Source organism: Hemitrygon akajei, unplaced genomic scaffold (assembly GCF_048418815.1).
Source record: "Hemitrygon akajei unplaced genomic scaffold, sHemAka1.3 Scf000115, whole genome shotgun sequence".
NCBI lineage: Eukaryota > Metazoa > Chordata > Chondrichthyes > Myliobatiformes > Dasyatidae > Hemitrygon > Hemitrygon akajei.
This window is the reverse complement of record NW_027332001.1, coordinates 1,799,740-1,822,444: the sequence shown is the minus strand read 5'-3', so window position 1 is coordinate 1,822,444 and position 22,705 is coordinate 1,799,740. Positions and strand designations below refer to the sequence as shown.

At 45.6% G+C, this 22,705-nt stretch overlaps 1 protein-coding gene and 1 pseudogene across 1 annotated transcript in view; one reads left to right on the top strand and one right to left on the bottom strand.

The window, feature by feature from the left end:
* The window catches only part of LOC140723493 (NACHT, LRR and PYD domains-containing protein 3-like), a 404,351-nt gene that overhangs the window by 327,821 nt on the left and 53,825 nt on the right, over positions 1–22,705 (top strand). The gene's annotated exons all lie outside the window — the stretch shown is intronic.
* On the bottom strand, positions 121–22,264 carry LOC140723477 (uncharacterized; annotated as a pseudogene).

Genomic DNA, 22,705 nt, shown 5'->3' with positions numbered 1-22,705 from the left:
AAATGCGTACCAAAAGGGCAATATTACAAGATCACAAGACAAAGGAGCAGAAATAGGTGAGTCTGCTCCGCCACTCCACCTTATGTTAATAAGAGGGTTAAAAATGGAACCAAGGCAAATTCATGTTTGATAGAGCTATTTAGAAAAAAGAAAAGTATAATTCAGATAATGGTAGTAGAGTAATTTCGAGCGTGTACATTAAAACAAAATGGGACAAGGAATGAGGAATATTTATATCTGAGGAAGAATGGACAATATTATGGAGTTATCAATTGAGGTGTACCAGTTCACAGAAATGGACGGAGTTTGGATGGAAAACCTTGATAAGATATTTTATTACACCCTCTCAGAAATCCCATTATGATAGTTAACTTCCTGTTTGCTGGAGTAATTGTGGAAATGAAAATGCAAACCATTATCATATGTTCTGGGATTGCCCTGTTGTCAAAGACTATAGGAGTGGGATACACACTGCCCTGAAAGACATTTTAAATGTGACGTCCCCATAGAAAGTAAGACCATATATTTTGGGTATACACCTCAAGAATGCTAACAAAGAGATAAATATTTAATGAATTTTCTGCTGATTGCTGGTAAAAAGATTTTTTTTACCAAGAAATTGTTATCACAGGACAGCCCCACCTTAAACGCATGAATGGAAGTTATAATGGACATTTACAAAATGGAGAAGATAACAGCATCTGTTAGTCATAAGTTGGAACAATTTGATTCATACTGGAAAAAATGGTTTAACTACATAACACCTCATAGACCTGATTTTATTCTCACAAATGAATGAAAATATTGTAAAAAGGATCACTGCCTACTTGTACATAGTTTTCTCCTTTCGCTTGTTCTTTCTTTCCTCTCTTTTCTATAAGTGTATACCTCAGATGAATATTATGTGGAGATTCGTGGCAAATATATATGTAAAGTACCTGAAATACATCTTATGGAAATGTTTGTTGATGATGAACATCATTAAAAAAATAAATTACAATAAAAAGAGTCCCGAGGAAGGATCTTGGCCCGAAATGTTGATTCCCATCCATAGATGCTGCCTGACATGCTGAGCTCCTTCAGCACTTTGTGTGTAGTTCTCTAGATTTCTAGCATCTGCAGGCCCTCTTGCTTCCCAGATACTTATATATTTCTTGAGAGAACAAGCTGGTAGTGGGGTTTGTGGCTCTGTTGGTAAAATATTAAATAAAATAATTAGAAAGAGGCGGCATAGGGTCTGAACGTGTAGAATCAGTGGGTAGAATGAAGGAATAGCAAATGTAAAAAAAATCTCCTTGATGGGAATTGTATAGAGATTTCCAAACAGTAGTAAGTATGTGGTCCACAAATTACAATGAGAGATAGAAAATGCGTGCCAACAGGGCAATGTTACAATAGTCATGGGGGATTGTCATGCAAGTGATTAGGAAAATCAGGATGGTGTTGGTCTCAAGAGGAGGAATTCCTAGAATGCCTACAAGATGCATTTTTAGAGCAGCTCATGATTGAGACCACTTGCGGATCAGCTATTCTGGATTGGGTGATGTAACGAACCGGAATCAATTAGGTCACTTAATTTCAAAGAACCCTTAGGGACAAGAGATCTTAATACGATTAAATTCACCCTGACATCAGAGAAGGAGAAGCAAAAGTCTGATGCGGAATAATTAGAGAGGCATGAGAGAAAAATTGGTCAAAATTGATTTGAAAAGAACACGGGCAGGGATGAAAACAGAGCAGCAATGGCTGGAATTTCTGGAAACAATTCGGAAGGCACAGGATATATACATCACAACGAGGAAGTAGTATTCCAAAGGGAAGGTGACAAAACCGTGGCTGATAAGAGAAACCAAAGAAAACGTAAAACCCAAGGAGAGGGCATAGAGCAAAAATTACTAGGAAGTTAGAGGATTGGAAAGCTTTTAAAAACAAACAGAATGTAACTAAAATAATTAAGAAAGAAAAGATGTAATACATCGGTGTGCTAGCTAGTAATATTAAAGAGGATACCAAATTTTTCTTCAGCTACATATAGTGCAAAAGAGAGGCGGAAGTGGTCGGGACAACACGGGACTGCAGAAGATGGAAATTAACTCCTTAGAAGATTAGCAAAGAGGTTAGAGAGTATTTGTTAGAGAGAGTGCAATGAAGATTCATCAGACTGATCCCTGGAGTGGTGGGGTCATCATATGAAGAAAGATCAAATATGATAACCCTTTCATTTAGAGAATCGAGGAGTGAGAGGAGAACACATTGAAATGCACAACATCCTTACTGGTTGAACCAGGGATACCAGTCTCTGAAAAAGGGGTGGACTGAAAGATGATGCTGAACAGGTAATAATGGGGTTGTGGTGCAAAGTGATGGCAGAAGAACTGAGTAAGTATTGTACGTCAATCTTATCTCTCGAAGGCACCAGCAGGAATATGGAAGTCCCAGATGTTAGTGCTCAGAATGTGTAAAGTTACATTACACGAGAGAAGATTCTTCGGAAACAGAGAGGGTCTGAAGGTAAATAGGTCACCTGGACCAGATGGTGTACACCCCAGAAATCTGAAAGAGGTGACTGAGGAGATGTGGAGGCATTAGCAATTGATTTTTTCAAGAATCGTTAAGGAAATAAAATCCTAATAAGTTTTTTCCTTCACTACTCCCCCTCTCGCAGTTTTACCTATCACCGACCACTTCCACCCCTTCACCCTCACACTTCTTCCACCCCTCTCATCCTCACACTTCACTACTCCCCCTCTCGCGGTTTCACCTGTCACCGACCACTTCGTCCACCCCTTCACTTCCACACTTCTTCCTCTGACGTCTCATCTTCCCCCCCGCCCCCCCGTCCTGATGAAGGGTCTCGGCCCGAAACGTCGACTGTTTACTATTTCCCATATATGCTGCCTGGCCTCCTAGGTTCCGCCAGCATTTTGTGTTTGTGTTGCTTGGATTCCTAGCATCCTCAGATTTTCTCCTGTTTTGGATAAAACCAAAAGCGGGGTCACGTAATATAGCAAGAAAACTGTGGGAAGTGAGAGGATTGGAAAGCTTTTAGATAATTAACAGGAGACAACAAAAAACACACACAGGAGAGACAAGATGATAAATTAAGGTAAGTGAGCCAATAATATCAAGTATCAAAAGTTGCTCAGATATATAAAGAGTAAAAGAGAGTCAAGAGTTAATATTGTACCGCTGGAAGATGATAGAGCAGTGAGTAATAGAGCAAAGAAATAGCGGCCGAATGTAATAAGTATTTTGTGTCAGTCTTCACTGTGTCAGACACTCGCAGTATAAGACTATCTGACATAGGAGAAGAATTAGGCCATTCAGCCCCATCAAGCCTGCTCCGCCATTCTATCATGGCTGATCCCAGTTCTCACTCAGCCCCACGCACCTGCCTCCTCGGCATATCCTGTAATGCCCTGACTGATCAGCAAACTATTAGCTTCTGCCTTAAATGTACCCACAGACTTGTCCCCCACCGCCGTCTGTGTCAGAGAATTCCACAGATTCACTGCTCTCTGACTAAATAAAATCCTCTTTAACTACTCTAAAAGGTCGCTCCTCAGTTTTGAGGTTGTGCGCTCCATTATGGCTACCCCCACCATACGAAAAGTCCTTTCCTCATCCACCCTATCCAGACCTTTCGTTGGTTTTCAGTGAGATTTAACACCCCCCGTCCCACATTTATTAAACATAAGTCAGTGCAGGAGTGCAGGCCCAAGGCTGGAAACGCTCCTCATGCCTTAACCGCTTCATTCCCGGAATCATGTTCTTGAACATCCTCTGGACTTTTTCCAACGACAACACACCTTTTCTGAGATATGGGTCCCAAATATTCTAAGTGCGGCTTAAGTAGTGTCTTATAAACACCAGTATCATCTCCTTGCTTAGCTATTCTACATCACTTTAAGTAAATGCCAGCATTGCATTTGCTTTCTTTACCACAGGCTCAACCTGTAAATTAACCTTCTGGGAGTCTTGCCCGAAGACTCAGATTTCCTTCTGTACTTCCGTTTTTGAAGTTTCTCCCAGTCAGTTTCACCATTGTTCCTTTTCCCAAAATGCATTATCGTACATTTCGAAATATTGTATTATATCAGCCACTTTTTGCCCGTTATTTAAATTGTTTGTGTCCTGCTGCAATCGCATTGCTTCCTCAACATTACCAACGCCTCCACCAATCCTTGAATCATCCACAAACTTTGCCACAAAGCCATCAGTTCCATTATCCAAATCATTGACAAATAATGTGAAAAGTAGCGGACCGAATACTGACCCCTGAAGACCACTAATCACTGCTGGCCAACCAGAAAAGGCCCCTTTTATTCCCACTCGCTGCCTCTTGGCTGTCAGCCATTCCTCTATCCATGCCAGTATTTATTCTGACTTTTATCCTGTCGAGCAGTCTCATGTGCGACACCTTATCAGATGCCTTCTGAAAATCCAAGTAAATGATATCCACTGTCTCTCGTTTGTCCATCCTCCTTATGACTTCCTCGAAGAGCTCTCACAGATTTGTCAGGCAATATTTCCCTATGCAGAAACTATGAGGTTAGGCTAACTGGACTATAATTTGCTTTCTTTTGCCTTCCTCCCTCATCAAAGAGCAAAATGACTTTTGCATTTTTCTGGTCCTCCGGGACCATGCCAGGATCAAGTGAGAAGTCATGACCACTGCATCTGTTATCTCTCCAGCAACCTCTCTCAGGACTCTGGGATGTAGTCCGTCTGGTCCTGGTGACTTATCCACTTTAAGAACCTGAGTTTGCCTAGCACTTTCCTTTGTAATAGCAATGGTACTCACTCCTGCTCCCTGACACTCACGGATCTCTGGCACACTGGTGGTGTCTTCCACAGACAAGACGGATGTATAGTACCTATCAAGTTCATCTACCATTTCTTCCCCATTTGCACCCCATGAGCATCATTTTCCAGTGGTCCAATATCAACTCTCGCAAATTTAAAATTTGCCTGTTGTTGGATGTTAAGAGCTACCCAATTATCCAACCTACTATTCACTTTTGCTACCTTATATGCTTTTATACAGTCCTTAACTTCCTTTGTCACCCACGATAGCCTAGCCCCGCTGTTTGAGAACTACGTCTGTGGGACATATCTATCCTGTACATTATGAACTATTCCCAGAGACGTCAGCCATTTATGTTCTGGCATCATCTCCACCAGCATCCATCAATCCACCTGGGGAATCACCTCTCTCATGCCTCTGAAATTCCCTTTCATTCCATTGCGATACTACGCATGTGACCTGTGCTTCTCCCTCACAAATTGCAGTAGGAATTCAATCATATTATGATCACTGCCTTCTAATGGTTCCTTTACATTGACCTCCCTAATAAGATCTGGGTTATTACACAACACCCAATCTAAGATAGCAGTTCCCCGAGTAGGCTGAACCATCAGCTGCTCTAAAAAGCCATTTCGTTTGCATTCAATACATCCCCTCTTTTGCGATCTCACGCCAATCTGACTTTCCCAATCCTCCTGCAGATTGAAGTCACCCACTACAGTTGTGTCATTAAATTTATTACATAAATGCCAAACATTCAGCAGTACCTGGGGCAGAAGTGAGGATACGTGCTTTTACCAAGGAGAGAAGGTGTTTTTGTAGCTGAAAGGCCTGAAGGTAGATAAGACACCGCAGAGTTCAGAAAGAGGTAGCTGAAGAGATTGTGAAGGCATTAGAGTCATAAAACACTACAACACAGGAAAATGCCATTCGGCCAGTCTAGTCCGTGCTAAAGCATTAATCTTCCGAGTTCCAACAACTTCCACCTGGACCATAGCCCTCCATATGCTTCTCATCCAGTGACTTAAGCAAACTTCTCTTAAAGATTACAATCGTCCCTGCCACTTGCTCTGGCAGCTCGGTGCACACTCTCCCCGCCTCTGAATGAAGAAGTTCCCCCTTAGTTTTCTCTTCAAGTGATGAGTAATGATCTATCAGAAATCGCTAGATTTTGGAACAGTTCTGGTGGACCAGAAATTTGCAAATGTCACTCCACTCTTTAAGAAGAGAGGGGGCACAAGAAAGAAAATTATTGGACAGTTAGTCTGACCTTAGTGGTCAGGAAGATGTTGGAGTGTACTAAGAGTGTGTGTTTTGGGTACTGTAATTGGGGAAACATGATGAAGTAGGCCAAAGTCAGCCGGATTGTTTCGAGGAAATCTTGACTGACAAATCTCTTGGAATACTTTGCGGAAATAACAGGCAAGATAGATAAAGCAGAGGCAGTGTATGTTGTTTGCTTGGATTTTCAGATGATCTTCAACAAGGTACCCCATGCAAGGCTTATTGAGAAAGTAAGGAGGCATGGGATCCAAGGGCACATTGCTTTGTGCATCCAGAACTGGCTTGCTCACAGAAGACAAAGAGTGGTTGTAGAATGGTCATATTCTGCATGGAGGTCGGAGACCAGTGGTCCGCCTCCGGGATCGGTTCTGGGACCCCTACCCTTCGTGACTTTTATAAATGACCTGGATGAGGAAGTGGAGGTATGGGTTAGTAAATTTGCTGATGACACAAAGGTTGGGTTACGTTGCAGGGGGATATTGATAGTCTGCAAACCTGGGCTGAGAAGTGGCAAATGGAGTTCAACCCAAAGAAGTGTGATGTGGTTCATTTTCTTCGGTCAAATATGATAGAATATAGTATTAATGGTAAGCCTCTTGGCAGTGGAGGAACAGAGGGATCTTGGGGACGGAGTCCATAGGACGCTCAAAGCTGCTATGTAGGTTGGCTCTGTGGTTAAGAAGCCATACTGTGCATTGGCCTTAATCAACTGCAGGCTTGAGTTTAAAAGCCGAGGTGTAATGTTGCAGCTATATAGGACTTTGGTCAGACCCCACTTGGAGTACTGTGCTCAGTTCTGGTCGCCAAACTACAGGAAGGATGTGGAAGCCATAGAAAGGGTGCTGAGGAGATTTACGAGGATGTTGTTTGATTTGGGGAGCATGCCCTTTGAGAATAGGTTGAGTGAACTCTGCCTTTTCTCCTTGGAGTGATGGAGGATGAGAGGTGACCTGATAGAGGTGTTCAAGAAAATGAGAGACATTGATCGTGTGGATAGTTCGAGGCTTTTTCCCAGGGCTGAAATTGCTAGCACGAGAGGGCATAGTTTGAAGATGCTTGGAAGTAGGTACAGAGGAGATGTCAGGGGTACGTTTTTTACACAGAGAGTGGTGAGTACTTGGAATGGGCTGCCGGCAATGGTGGTGGAGGCGGACACGACAGGATCTTTTAAGAGACTCCTGGATAGGTACACGGAGCTTAGAAAAATAGAGAACTGTAGGTAACCCTTGGCATTTCTAGAGCAAGGACATGTTCGGCATCGCTTTGTGAGCCAAAGGGCCTGTAACGTGCTGCAGGTTTTCTATGTTTCTAAGGTGCTGCACGTGAGGCTGCTGAACAGGATCACAGCTCATGAAATTACAGGAAAGAAACTTGTACTGACAAGGGAGAAAGAGTCAGAATAATGTGGGCAATTCTGTTTTGCTGTTGGTAACTAATGCTGTTCTGCAGGGGTCAGTATTGAGACCGCATTGTTTCATGTTAAATCTGAATGATACGGATGACGGAATTGATACCTTGGTGACGAACATTGCAGTTGATACAAAGATAGGTACGGGACAGGTAGTTTAGAGCAAAGTGGGAGTCTGCAGAAGGACTTCGATAGGTCTGGAGAATGCCTGCAAAGTAGCAGTTGAAATACAGTGTATGCAAGTCATGTACATTTGGTAGAAGTAATTGGGCGTAGAAAAAAAATAAATGGGAGAAACTTGAAAAAATTAGAGGTGCATAAGTGCTTGTGAGTCCTTGAGCAAGAGGCCCTAAAGGTTTGCTTGCAGATTGAGTTGATTAAGGATGACAACTGCAATGTTAGCAATATAAGAGCAAGGATGCGATACTATAGCTTTATAACGCATTGGGCAGATCACTGTTGGTGTATGGTGAGCAGAGTCCGACCTGTACTTCCGACTTATTATCTGAGCAAAAGATGTGCTCGTATTGGAGTGGGTCCAGAGAAGTTTCAAAGAATGATTCCAGGAAGACCAAGAGTGGATGACTTGGATGAAGAAGTACGTGGGAAGGGATTCACTCAGTCATCCAACCCACAGAAATTTATCAATATCCACTGCTGCTGATTTCCACACACAAATAAATCAAAAGGGATTTCCCCAATCAAATCGATAATTAATCGATCAATAGCCCCCAAATTTGTTCAAATCCCAGACGCAGTCCCCAAATTTGTTACGAACCATAATGCTTTAGAAACAAGCCAGCAGCAATAGTCTACACCTGGAGTCTGGTTTTGATGTTAAATCTGTCTTTATTAGAATCTACTTGTAATATTGCAACTTAAACAAGATAAACAGAAGTTAACAGTGTTAAGTTTATAAATGTGAGTAAATATAACTCCCAAACTATTGAGCTCGGGGGAAACAAGGCTTTGAGTCTTGAGATGGTAAAGTATGAAAGTTCAGTTCAACTGCAGAATAGGCGATGAGAGAGAGAGATTTGTAATCCAGGGTAAATGGTGAGAGAACGCAAATATGTAGAATTCCACAGGTTCCACGGTAGTAAAATGAGAGAACAGTTGCTGTAGATTTTATCCGGCATCATTTCAAATCCACATACAAATTATCACCGAAAGTGACTTGTCAAAAGGTGTATCGTCTTCAAGTGAATTACCCCTGGAAAGGGCTAAAACATAAGTGGTCTCCACAGGATGCCCCAAATCCGATCCACTCCTATGGATCAAACGAGGTGACAATCACATATTCGATGTACGGTGAACGATAATTAACCCACCCTTGTGGGCATAGGAAAGTTCCAAACAGTGACCCTTGGCCACTAGTTCCCTGGTTTCGATCCTACCATTTTTCCTCCTTCGTCTCCGTCTGACTCTGAGTGTCTGTGTCCTCGGTTAAAACTAAACAAGCTGCACGCGATGTGAACAAGCTGCAAGTCAGACTGAGTCAGCATCCTAATCTCTGTCTCTCTCTCTTAAAATGACAGTCCACAGCAAAGAAAACCCAGGGATTCATAACAATGGCCAGTTCCCACTGTGAACTGACTGGTGTGCCAGTAGGGTGGATGACTGAGTGAATCCCTTCCCACAGACTGAGCAGGTGAATGGCTTCTCCCCAGTATGAACTCGCTGATGACTCAGTAATGTGGATGTCTCAGAGAATCCCATCCCACAGACTGAGCAGGTGAACGGCTTCTCTCCAGTGTGAACTCGCTGGTGACTCAGTAGGGTGGATGACTGAGTGAATCCCTTCCCACATTCTGAGCAGGTGAACGGCTTCTCCCCAGTGTGAACTCGCTGATGATTCTGTAGGTGGGATGACCGAGTGAATCCCTTCCCACCGACTGAGCAGCTGAACGGCTTCTCCCCAGTGTGAACTCTCTGATGATTCTGTAGGTTGGATGACTGAGTGAATCCCTTCCCACAGTCTGAGCAGGTGAATGGCTTCTCCCCAGTATGAACTTGCTGATGACTCAGTAATCTGGATGACTCAGAGAATCCCTTCCCACAGACAGAGCAGGTGAACGGCTTCTCCACAGTGTGAACTGACTGGTGTGCCAGTAGTTGGGATGACCGAGTGAAACTCTTCCCACATTCTGAGCAGGTTAACAGCTTCTCCCCAGTGTGAACTCACTGATGACTCTGTAGGCTGGATAACTGAGTGAATCCCTTCCCACAGACTGAGCAGGTGAATGGCTTCTCCCCAGTGTGAACTCGCTGATGACTCTGTAGGATGGATGATCGAGTGAATCCCTTCCCACAGACTGAGCAGATGAACGGCTTCTCCCCAGTGTGAACTCGCTGATGACTCTGTAGGCTGGAAAACTGAGTGAATCCCTTCCCACAGACTGAACAGGTGAACGGCTTCTCCCCAGTGTGAACTCGCTGATGACTCTGTAGGATGGATGACTGAGTGAATCCCTTCCCACAGACTGAGCAGTTGAACGGCCTCTCCCCAGTGTGAATTCGCTGATGTCTCTGTAGGGTGGATGAGTGAACGAACCTCTTCCCACAGACTGAGCAGGTGAATGGCCTCTCCCCAGTGTGAACTCGCTGATGACTCAGTAGGGTGGATGACTGACTGAATCTCTTCACACATTCTGAGCAGGTGAACGGCCACTCCCCAGTGTGAACTCGCTGATGATTCTGTAGTTGGGATGACTGAGTGAATCCCTTCCCACAGACTGAGCAGGTGAACGGCCTCTCCTTAGTGTGAACTCGCTTATGACTCTGCAGGTGGGATGACTGAGTGAATCCCTTCCCACAGACGGAGCAGGTGAATGGCCACTCCCCATTATGAACTGACTGGTGTGCTAGTAGTTGGGATGACTGAGTGAATCCTATCCCACATTCTGAGCAGATGAACGGCTTCTCCCCAGTGTGAACTCGCTGATGATTCTGTAGGTTAGATTACTGAGAGAATCCCTTCCCACAGACTGAGCAGGTGAACGGCTTCTCCCCAGTGTGAACTCGCTGATGACTCTGTAGGTGGGATGACTGAGTGAATCCCTTCCCACAGTCTGAGCAGGTGAATGGCTTCTCCCCAGTGTGAACTCGCTGATGTCTCTGTAGGTTGGATGATGCAGTGAATCCCTTCCCGCAGACTGTGCAGGTGAATGGCTGCCCCCTGGTGTGAACACGCTGGTGTGCCATTAGGTCAGATGACCGAGAGAATCCCTTCCCCCAAATTCAGCAGATGACCAGCCTCTGCCCAGTGTGATCTGACAGGTTTGTCCACAGGTGGGATGCCTGACAGAATCCTTTCTCACACACAGAACAGATGAATGGCCTTGCCCAGTGTGAACTTGCTGATGTACCTTCAATTGAAATGACTGAGTGAATCCATTCCCACTGTCTGAGCAGGAAGGATGGTCGATTGAATCCCTTGCTCCACTTCTTAAATATCTAGACAGAGACAACAAAACTGTTGTGCCGTGTTTGAGATTCCTGGAGACAAATTCCTTCCCGTTTTTAATCTGTAAAAGATTTACAACATCAATAAATGGGTGTAGGACAACATATCAGATGAGAGTTCTTGAGTTGCCAAGGTTTGATTTGGTATCACACTGTTACACTGAGGTTAAACCCAAGTTGGACAGAGAAATCATCTCCTGACTGGGCAGAGTGCTGGTATCTGGAATGACCATCAATTCCCATATGCGTTTCAAGTTCCAACTCCTTAAAGTGCAGGGTTACAAGCTGCAGCTGGATTCATTTCTTGTAAGTGAGGGCATCAGGGACACTACAGGTCTCCCCATCTTCCCTCCAATACCCCCTGTAATTTGTAATAACCAGTGTGTACATAAATCTTGCACTGTGTATTTGTTTTTACCCAGTGACAAGATGTTCACAGTGAATTTTATATAGAGAGGTATTCATTTTCACAGCTAGCAAATCACTGTCAATAGGAACTTTGATCTCCTCTGGGTTCGATCCAGTTCATCTGCACTCTCACACAACCTATGTAGCAGGCCTGTAATGGGTAATGAAGGATTTTCTCACCAAAGTTTTTGTATATTGTCCATATGTGGTTAGCTTGCTAACTTACACTAAAAAAAGTCAGATTTCCAAATATCACTCCACTTCTTCCCACTTGCAAATTCTCCAGCAACTTTTGCAACACCAGAATACAAACAAGTATCACCAGTATCTATATTCTACATAAATATTTCCCCTGAACCCCCCCCCCCCAATGACTGACAGTGGTTAACTCAGTTTCTATATTCCCCTGTAGCCTCCCCCAATTCTCCAGCAACGTTTGCATCGCCACAATACACACATCAGACAAAGACTGACGGTGGTGAACTCAGTGATGGTAATGCCAATGAATAGTAGTCTATCTCACTGAAGTCTGGCACATTTGAGATGTGAAAGCTACTTGCTGCCCAAGGCAAAGGTGCTTGATATCATTATGTACCCAGAGAGAATGGGTCAAAACATGTTCTCACCGGTAGAAAAGTCCAGAACGAGAGGAGGGAGCTCAAGCAACACACACAAAATGCTGGAGGAACTCAGCAGGCCAGGCAGCATCTATGGAAAAGAGTACTAATGCTGAATTCCTCCAGCATTTTGTGTGTGTTGCTTGGATTTCCAGCATCTTCAGATTTTCTCTTATTAGTGATTGGAGGTAGAACAAAGGTGATTTCCTCAACTGGTGATGTAAAAGATTTTGTTCCCTTTCTCCCAGTTCCTAATCCTTGCATTTAGATAGATAGATAGATAGATAGATACTTTATTCATCCCCATGGGGAAATTCAACATTTTTTCCAATGTCCCATACAGTTGTTGTAGCAAAAACTCATTACATACAATACTTAACTCAGTAATAATATGATATGCATCTAAATCACTAACTCAAAAAGCATTAATAATAGCTTTAAAAAAAGTTCTTAAGTCCTGGCAGTTGAATTGTAAAGCCTAATGGCATTGGGGAGTATTGACCTCTTCATCCTGTCTGAGGAACATTGCATCGACAGTAACCTGTCGCTGAAACTGCTTCTCTGTCTCTGGATGGTGCTATGTAGAGGATGTTCAGGGTTTTCCATAATTGACCGTAGCCTACTCAGCGCCCTTCGCTCAGCTACCGATGTTAAACTCTCCAGTACTTTGCCCACGACAGAGCCCGCCTTCCTTATCAGCTTATTAAGACGTGAGGCGTCCTTCTTCTTAATGCTTCCTCCCCAACACGCCACCACAAAGAAGAGGGCGCTCTCAACAACTGACCTATAGAACATCTTCAGCATCTCACTGCAGACATTGAATGACGCCAACCTTCTAAGGAAGTACAGTCGACTCTGTGCCTTCCTGCACAAGGCATCTGTGTTGGCAGTCCAGTCTAGCTTCTCGTCCAACTGTACTCCCAGATACTTGTAGGTCTTAACCTGCTCCACACATTCTCCATTAATGATCACTGGCTCCATATGAGGCCTAGATCTCCTAAAGTCCACCACCATCTCCTTGGTCTTGGTGACATTGAGACGCAGGTAGTTTGAGTTGCACCATATCACAAAGTCCTGTATCAGTTTCCTATACTCCTCCTCCTGTCCATTCCTGACACACCCCACTATGGCCGTGTCATCAGCGAACTTCTGCACATGGCAGGACTCCGAGTTATATTGGAAGTCAGATGTGTACAGGGTGAACAGGACCGGAGAGAGTACGGTTCCCTGTGGCGCTCCTGTGCTGCTGACCACTGTGTCAGACCTACAGTCTCCCAACCGCACATACTGAGGTCTATCTGTCAAGTAATTCCACTATCCAATCCACCATGTGAGAGTCTACTCCCATCTCCGTTAGTTTGTGCTTTAAGATCTTGGGCTGGATGGTGTTAAAGGCACTAGAGAAGTCAAGGAATGTAATCCTCACAGCACAACTGACCCCATCTAGGTGAGAGAGTGATTTGTGCAGCAAATACGTGATAGCATCCTCCACTCCCACCTTCTCCTTATACGCAAACTGAAGCGGATCCCGGGCGTGCCTGGTTTGTGGCCTCAGATTCTGTATTATCAGCCGCTCCATGGTCTTCATCACGTGCGACGTCAAGGCAACAGGTCTGAAGTCATTCAACTCCTTTGGTTGTGGTTTCTTCGGTACCGGGACAATACAAGATGTTTTCCACTGTCTGGGTACTCTTCTCTGATCTAGACTCATGTTGAAGATGCGCTGTAGTGGTTCTCCCAGTTCAGTCGCACAGGCCCTCAGTAATCGTGGGGAAACTCCATCCGGTCCAGCCGCCTTGCTGGTACAGATCTTCCTCAGTTGACCTTCCACCTGTGCAGCCGTAAACCTGGGCGTGGGCCAGGTCTCCTGTGAGTGGATATTTTCCTGTGAGGGAAGTAAGCCTGGTGTGGAGTTCTGCAGTGAGGGTGAGATTGTGCTGTCGAACCTATTGAAGAAATTGTTCAGCTGGAGCTCAGCTCTGTCTGAGATATCCATCGGTTCCCATTCACTCATCAGCCGGAAGCTCCCCGGGGCCCGTGTACGGATCGTGGTGCTGAGAGAGAGGGACGAGAGCAGGACTGTGCCGGGATTGTTGGCCACGGTGTCCGGATTTCACAGGAATCGTTCTGAAGTCGGTGTTTAAGATAAAAACACAGAGAATCGTTCTTACCCGCAGCCGACATTTTCAAGGCCTTCAGTGTACTGCGCGCATGCGTGATAGTCGGGGACGTCCTCAGACTGACGCCTGCGCATTCCATCGGCGCTTCAGCGCCGACGAAATTCTTAACGCAGGGCCTTATGGGTAATCACGGTGCCATTAAACTTTTCTGCAAGCACCTGTTCAATGTCCATACCTCATTTTTTCCGTGTGTATAGAAAAATCTGCAGCTGTTTTAACGTAGAAAGCGGCTCCCATAAGCAATATACTCAATATCTACGTGTATCTAATGCCAAAGTAAAATGCAGTTATAAAATACAGGAGATTCTGCAGTTGCTGGGAATACAGAGACGCACACACACAAAAGGAACTCTGCAGTTCAAGCAGCAACTAAGCAGCGGAGTACACAGGCTAGGCTCGGCCTAAACTTTGTCTATTTATTCCTCTCCACATTTGCTGCCTGACTGTTGATTTCCACCAGTATTTTGCAGAAATTAACCAGCTTTTTTTTCAATCAACCAGTTTGCAAATGCTTCTAATCTTTCTTTTGCAGCTTTTCCTGCTGGTCTGATTCCTCTTCCTCGTCGCAAACTCTGGACCCCATCTCTCTTTGCAGCCCCAAAGCCCTGGCTCAATCTGGAAACTCTTTGGTTTCTGACTCTGCACCATCGAAGATACACTCGCTAGTCTGCTGTCAGACTTTAGAGGTGCATTGTGTTACGAGACCGCAGGTACGTTTACTGTGAGTGTCCCTTTAAGTGCCTGAGTGAGGCGGGTCTGTGACGTGAAACACAAAGGAGGGGAGGGAGAGAGAGAGAGAGAGAGAGAGAGAGAGAGAGAGAGAGAGAGAGAGGAGAGAAGGGGAGGGGAGGAGGGGAAGGGAGGACAGGGGGAGAGGAGGGGAGGGGAAGGCGTGAGATGGTTGGAGGGGGAGAGGTGAGGGTGTGAGGGGAGGGTGGGAGGATAGGGGAGGAGGGGGTTAGTGGGGGAGGAATGAAGGAGGGGAGGGGGAGAGGGGGAGAGTGGGGAGGAGGGGAGGGGAGTACGGGAGGGGAGGAGAGGAGGGGAGGAAGTGGGGAGAGGGGAGGGGGGAGAAGGGAGGAGGGGCAGAGGGGGGAGGGGAGGAAGGAAGGATGGAGAGGGGGAGGGGGAGAGAGGGCGGGGGAGAGGGGGAGGGGCAGAGGGGAGAGGGGAGAGGGGCGAGGGGGGAGATGGGCGAGAGGGGAGAGAACATCAAAACCACAGTGAGCTTATCGTCTTATTCAGACCGGAGAAAATCATGCAGGTGTATAAGATGATGAGAGGCATTGGTCGTGTGGATAGTCAGAGGCTTTTTCCCAGGGCTGAAACGGCTAACACGAGGGGGAATAGGTTTAAGCTGCTTGGAAGTAGGTACAGAGGAGATGTCAGAGTTAAGCTTTGTTTAAGCAAAGAGTGGTGTGTGTGTGGAACGCACTGCCAGCGACGGTGGTAGAGGCGGATACAATAGGGTCTTTTAAGAGACTCTTAGATAGGTACACGGAGCTTAGCAAAATAGGTGGCTATGCGGCAGGGTAATTCTAAGCAGTTTCTAGTATAAGTTACATGGTCGGCACAGCAATGTGGGCCAGTTAGACGAGAAGCTAGACTGGACTGCCAACACAGATGCCTTGTGCAGGAAGGCACAGAGTCGACTGTACTTCCTTAGAAGGTTGGCGTCATTCAATGTCTGTAGTGAGATGCATGTGGGCCAAAGGATCTGTAATGTGTTATAGATTTCTATGATTCTATGAAATTCAAGGGAAATCTCTCCTCCCACAGAGTGGTGACTAGTTGCAACCTGTCATTTCAGGGTGAGTGCAAAGGGAATGGCAGGGGTAGATTTTGATATTCTGATATGGAACAGAAACATCGGCAGGGACCTCTCTAGTGAGACACGGAATTTGATACAAAAGTGATTTCATCTGTCACAGATCCACCATATTAAATGCCAGTCTAGTTTAAGACTAACATCAGCAGAACAGACTCCTCCAATGCTCAGTGACCAGGGTTCAGTCCTGGGTGCGATGAGCAGCCGCAAGAACTGCAGAATCTGACAGTAACCGTCCCTCATGAAACTGCAGCTGCCTTCAGTCACCGTGATGGTGAAACATTTAACACGGAGCTGATTTGAACTTCCTCCCTGATGTGAAGTTGCTGGTGTTGCAGCAGCTGGGATGATTGAGTAAAACTCTTTGCTCACTCCGGACAGAAATGTGGCCTCTATTTATTGTGAACTCACCGGAGCATCACAAGGTGGGTTAACTGAATGAGTCTCTTCGCACACACGGAGCAGGTGAACGGCCGCTTCCCAGTGCGAAGCTGTTGGTGTATCTGCGATGGCTGACTGATTGAATCCCTTCCAAAATGAGAGCCAATGAATGACGTCACAGTGCTCTGAACGTCATGGCGGTGTATCCAATCAGATCACGGACATGGACACATGGACCACTCCTTGTAGCGAGTGGGGCGCTGTCTTCTCCAGCATCTCCGCCTCCACATTCAAGGATCGGCGGCATTCAAGCGCTGGTGAACTGACAGATACAGCGGAACTAACGTTCTGTTGTGTTTGTGATTCCCATACACAGATCTTTTGACTTTTCTACACTGCTAAAATTTTACAAAGCACGTCAGTGGGTGAAGGACAACAATTCAACTGAAATAATTTGAGTCTTCATGGTGCCTTCTGATAAAAACACTGTCACAACTCAAAACATTTTGAAGGAACAAAGCTTCATCTTTTAACTGGCCACAGTTCCGGTATCATGCACAATATCAAACTCTCAGCTTCCCTCTCTGTGTCAAAATGGATCACTCCTCCCCTTCATCAGTCTGTGACTTGGCTCAGTTTGTCTGTCTCCTTCGCATTCTGAGCATGCGCCACACACTTACTGAGATCACATTTTATTTACACGGCTGTGATAGAGGCTTTCTGATTATTATGTCCCTCCCGGCATTTGACGGTGGTAAACTCAGAGTCAGCAATGGTATTGACCCTCAGGAGTAGGTGATTAGGCTTTTTCGTTGGAGATCGATAAACTGCCGGTGGTGTGTGTCTGATGAGTGGGTCGTTTTCAGACTGGAAGGAGGTAGCGTTTGGAGTACCCCAGAGATCAGTCCCTGACCACAGTTGTTCACAGTTTAATGTCCTGGCGGAGGCAGCGAGATGTGAGATGTCCCAGTCTGCTGGTGACGCAGAAAGAGTGGAGTTGGGGAAGGGGAGGCAATTCACATGCAATTTCGTAGCTTTGCAATCAGTACATAGTGCACTGTGGGGAGCAGTGGCGGGTTCCAATCTGCTAATTGGATTTGCTGACGGCACTACATTGATCCGCCGGATCCCAAATAATAACGAGGCAGCCTACAGAGAAGAAGTCATCACCCCGACACAGTGGGGTCAAGAAAACAACCTCTCCCTCATTGTGACAAAAACAAAGGAGCTGGTTGTGGATTACAGGAGGAATGGAGACAGGGAGCAAATTCAACATTTCCAAGACTGTTATTGACACAGATGCACATTTTAATATTGATCATGACACAATGTATTTTATATATCGTTAATGACATAAAACATATGTTACTGACAGAGAATCATATAATTTGTGTTCCGTGTGTTATCTGAATGTACTTGCCTGTGTTGCTGCCACAAGTCAGTGTTTCTCTGTACCTGTACCTTCCCGTACTTGTGCACTTGGCAATAAATTCAACAGGACCTGAGAAATCTCAGTGAGATTTGATTAGTGATGATCATCTTGGCGGCTCGGTAGGTCGAATGTATGTGACAGTACACAGTTAAATGCAAAACCCTGAACAGTCTTGATGATCAGAGGGATCTTAGACTCCAGGTTCATCGCTCCCTGAGAGAGACGGCACAGATTGATCGGGTGGTTACGAAGGCAAATGGCATGGTTGTCTTTATTAGTTGAAGCATTGAGCTCAAAAGTCGGGAAGTTGTGTTACAGCTGTTAGGAGCCTGAGGTCGTACTGTGACTGTTTCTTTAAGAGCGCCGGCGTGAGGAGGCGGGACTATGACGTCAGTCACAGGCTGACAAGCGCTGACTGTGGACTTAACCATAAGAGAGAGAGAGCGATCTGCAGGCAGGCAGTCGGCCAGTCTAAAGAGAGAGAGAGAGGGACTGGAAAAGTTGATAGTTTCAGTTAGTTGCAGCTGAGGCTTGGAACTCTCCTATGCCCACAAGAGTTGGTTGATCATCGGTACACGGAACCACAACGAATGTGTGTGGCTGTCACTTCGTATAATCCATAGGAGTGGATTGTGGAATATCTTGTGTTAATCCTTGCCTGGGTATGTTGTGTGGTAACCCCGGGAAGAAGGTTTTCCTGTGACAGGTCACTTTCGCTGATAACTCGTATGTGGACCGATTCAACGAATAAGAACGTCGACGGTTATTTTGAAGTAACGGCCTTTTCTCTACGTTTCATTCTGGATTACAAATATCTCTCTCCCATCATTTATTCCGTGGATTACTGAACTTTCCTACTTTAGCATCTCAAGACTTGAGCTTTGTTCCCTCAGGCTCGATATTCTGGGAATTATATTTACACATATATACACATAACACTGTTAACTTTCCTTTATTTCATTAAGTTCCATATTATGAGTAGATACTAATAAAGAGAGTGGTTTTAACATCAGAACCAGACTCCACTGTGAACTCTATTGCTGCTGGTTCGTTTCTAAAACGTCACAGTTCGTAACACAGTTTTATAAAACTAGTTAGACCACATCTGGAGTGTTTCATACAGTTCTGGTCGCCCCCATTCTCGGAGGGATGTCGGGGCTTTGGAGAGGGCGCAGAAGAAGTTTACCAAGTGTTACGTACCCGTGACACGTGACAGTGGTACCCTTGTCACGTGACTGGGGTTGAAGTTATACTGGACATGAGGTAATGGTCTTGTGATGGTGGAGTGATGTCATTTTCCCGCCAGTAGAGGTCATGTGACAGTTTTTTTTTTACAGGGTATAAAAGGAAGACCCACCTTGTCAGGTGGGGCAGTTCGTGGCGGGATTTGCCAAGCTGACTTCATGTCAGGCGTGATTTAATGTGATGACGCAGTTTAGTTGAAAAATGACGTTTTATATAATGCCTAAAGTTTAGAAGGTCATCGCCAACAGTTTCTTTGCTGTGGAGACTGAAGATAAAAGTTTGGAAGATAAAAATCGAGGAGAATCGATTTTCGACGGTGGATTGGTTACGACCTTATTTGATCCTCATTCGGAAGGATTTCGTTGACTGTTCTCGTGTTAATCTCCGCTGGGATAGCGGGAGATTGAGGACAGAGTGTGGAAGAAAGGTCAGTGTTTTTTTAAGCCGTTATATTTCATAAAATTCTTCGTGGAAAAGTTCGACGCCGGGGAATCGAAGGACATCGACGTGGAAGAGAATTTAATTCGCTTTAAAAAGTCTCTCCTTTTAAAAGGACTGTGAGCTTTTGAACTTTCGGCATACCGCTTTAAAGAACTGTTCTCTTTCGGCATACCGCTTTACGAACTGTTTGAACTGCAGCGCTATTAAGAACTGAGTCTGCCGCACAGCAGCTGAATTCCAGTTGAGCGAATGTTTGTTTACTTTTGGGGGGTTGGTTTTCAGTGTTTAATAAAGGTGTTATTTGTTATGAAAACCCTTGCCTAACTCATATATATTTATTGTTGCCTGAATACGTAACACAAGATACTGCCTGGATTAGAGGGCATGAGCTGTAACGAGAGGCTGGACAAACTTGTGTTGTTTTCTCCAGAGCGGCGCAGGCTGGGGTGAGACTGGATGGACGTTTATAAGATTACAAGAGGAATAGAGGAATAGATAGAGTGGACAGACGATATATTTTTCCTGGGGGTTGAAATGTCTAATACATTTAAGGTCAGAGCAGTTGTGAGCGGCGTTTGCTTCATTCCACAGAGTCGTGGGCAGCTGGAGTCACTGCCTGGGATGAGATACCCTCCACCCGTCACGTGATCTCGTTTCCTGTTCACGTTGTTCCGCAGATCCGTAGCTCGATGTGTAAGAGTGGGCTCCCTCACCTCTGTCTCTCTCACCCTCAGCACAGATACCCCACAGGGGTGTCTCCTTGACCCCTCGTTTACTCCCTGTGTTCCCATGGCTTCTGTCGCCACCCACAGCTCCAATCTGCTAATTAAATTTGATGATGACACTACACTGACTGGCCTGATCTCGAATAATAACGAGGCAGCCGACAGAGAAGAAGTCATCACCCCGACACAGTGGTGTCAAGAAAACAACCTCTCCCTCATTGTGATAAAAACAAAGGAGCTGGTTGTGGATTACAGGAGGAATGGAGACAGGGACCAAATTCAACATTTCCAAGACTGTTATTGACACAAAATGCACATTTTAATATTGATCATGACGCAATGTATTTTATATATTGTTAAGGATATAAAACATTTTTATAGATTGTCACTGACAGAGAATCGTATAATTTGTGTTCCGTGTGTTATCTGAATGTACTTGCCTGTGATGCTGCCACAAGTCAGTGTTTCTCAGTCCCTGTACCTTCCCGTACTTGTGCACTTGGCAATAAATTCAACGGGACGTGAGAAATCTCAGTGAATTTGATTAGTGATGATTATCTTGGCAGTTCGGCCCACCTGGACAAAAACGACACGTATGTTCGGATGCTGTTCATAGACTTCAGTTCAGCATTCAACACAATCATCCCTCAGAAACTGACTGGAAAGCTGAATTTACTGGGCCTGTACACGTCCCGCTGCAACTGGATCCTAGACTTCCTGAATGGGAGATATTAGTCAGTCCGGATCGGGATCAGCATCTCCAACAACATCACACTGAGCACGGGGTCTCCCCAGGGCTGCGTGCTCAGTCCACTGCTGTTCACGCTGCTGACCCACGACTGTGCTGCAACTCACAGATGACACGACCGTGGTGGGTCTCATTAGCAAGAACGATAAGTCAGCTCACAAAGCGGAGGTGCAGCGGATAAAGGACTGGTGCAGAGCCAACAACCTGTCTCTGAGTGTGAACAAAACAAAACAGATGGTTGTTGACTTCAGGAGGGCACGGAGCGACCACTCCCCGCTGAACATCGACGGCTCCTCGGTAGAGATCGTAAAGTGCACCAAATCTCTTGGTGTTCACCTGGCGGAGAATCTCACCTGGTCCCTCAACAGCAGCTCCATAGCAAAGAAAGCCCAGCAGCGTCTCTACTTTCTGCAAAGGCTGAGGAAAGTCCATCTCCCACCCATCCTCATCACATTCTACAGGGGTTGTATTGAGAGTATCTTGAGCAGCTGTATCACTACCTGGTACGGAAATTGCACCATCTCGGATCGCAAGACCTTGTAGCGTGTAGTGAGGTCAGCTGAGAAGATAATCGGGGCCTCTCTTCCCGCCATCACGGACATTTACCCTACACGCGGTATCTGCAAAGCAAACAGCATCATGAAGGACCCCACGCATACCTCATACAAACTCTTCTCCCTCCTGCCGTCTGGGAAAAGGCACTGAAGCATTCGGGCTCTCACGACCAGACTATGTAACAGTTTCTTCCCGCAAGCTATCAGACTCCTCAATATCCAGAGCCTGGACGGACACCTTACTGCCCTATTGTCCTGTTTATTATTTATTGTAATGCCTGCACTGTTTTGTGCACTTTATGCAGTCCTGGGTAGGTCTGTGGTCTGGTGTAGTTTTTTGTTTTCTTTTCTGTGTTATTGTTTATGTGGTTCAGTCCAGTTTTTGTACTGTGTCATGTAACAACATGGTCCTGAAAAAAAAAAACACGTTGTCTCATTTTTACTGTGTACTGTACCAGCAGTTATGGTCGAAATTATAATAAAAGTGACTTGACTTGAATCGGCAGCGTCTGCGGGTTTGTCTCCGAGGCCCCGCCCACGCTCTGATGATGCAATAAGCACACTGCGCATGCTCACATTCCCGGGCTGGGCAGTGATTTTTTTCTTTGTGTAGAAGCGGGTCCGGAGCAGCGGATTGTCTACGGGATCAGGATCTGGAGAGGGTCCTCGCCCCCTCGGGCGGGCAGCCGGGGGTTTGGGGAGTCGGATCATTCTCTGCGGAGCGGAACCGACAAGATCCATGCGGTGAGTATTGAGTCCGGTCCCGACCGATGCTGGGCAGTGAGTCCCGTTAACTTCCCCGAACTGGCGGTCTCACCCCACTTCCTGGACAAAACCTGCCGGGGTCGGTCCGGGTTGTGAGATCTTCACATCGAACCTGGGGATACCCACCGTATGTTGATAAAAGTTGTTTCGGGGAGAAGGGTAAATGCCAAAGTTCCTGTTGTTCTATCTTTGTCATTTTACTACATAGTAGTATGTACTATTAATTCAGTGTCTGTGCGTTGCTGGAGGACCATTAGTGATCGTCCTTGATCCCTTCTCCCACCCGTTTCATCTGCTTAATCCCTGCCCATCTTGTTCAACCTCTGTCCAGCCTGCATCCCACCACCTCGATGATAAATATCGACAATCTCTAATCTACCGTTGCCTTCATTGTGAAGTATTTTGTCTCACGGAGTT